The sequence below is a fragment of the Pteropus alecto genome, unplaced genomic scaffold, assembly GCF_000325575.1.
Source record: "Pteropus alecto unplaced genomic scaffold, ASM32557v1 scaffold313, whole genome shotgun sequence".
Taxonomy (NCBI): Eukaryota; Metazoa; Chordata; class Mammalia; order Chiroptera; family Pteropodidae; genus Pteropus; species Pteropus alecto.
This window is the reverse complement of record NW_006434832.1, coordinates 254,282-254,969: the sequence shown is the minus strand read 5'-3', so window position 1 is coordinate 254,969 and position 688 is coordinate 254,282.

Sequence of the window (688 nt, the reverse complement as noted above, 5' to 3'; positions counted from 1 at the left end):
GGGCGGGGGCCGGGCGGGGGCTGGAGTCGCCGCCCACCCCCGCACGGGAGGTGGAGGAACTGATCCTCGCTCTGGCCCAGCGCGGTCTGTCCCTTCTGGGGGTGCACAGAGCCCCAGGGTCCGCTCGGCCAGCTTCGCGTCCGCCACCTGCTAGGGGCTCGGCCTTGGGCAGGGTCGGGACTGTCATGTTCACTTAACAGGTGGCCCTCTGTCGCCCGGCGGGTCTCCGGCCCGCGTGTCATGTGACGGCTGCCTGGTTCTGCAGTGAGGTCACCGCGGAATGTCTGCCTTCGCTGCCATGGCAACGGGCTGACGTCACAATTTGGGCGTGGAATTTTCCCGGAATCGAAATACCCAAAATGGGGGGAGAGGGGGATCCAGAGATTTGGGTCGGGGTATTCTGCTGCTTCTCTTGCCTTCCAGATGGGGTTTGATTTGCATGGGATTCTAGAATGACCCAATGATAAACCCCATAAGGACCTGAGCCATCACTTGGAAAAGGCTCCCTCCCCTCTCACCACCAGGAAATGAATTATTATTTTTCACTTAGGAGTTTTTACCAAATTTATTTTTCCATTTTCTGTTAGTCAAACTACTAGTAAGAAATTCTCAGCATCAGGAGAGAACCAGTGTTAACCATTTTGAGAGGTGCTGAAATACCAGCCGAAAGCAAAGAATAGCGTGGCTG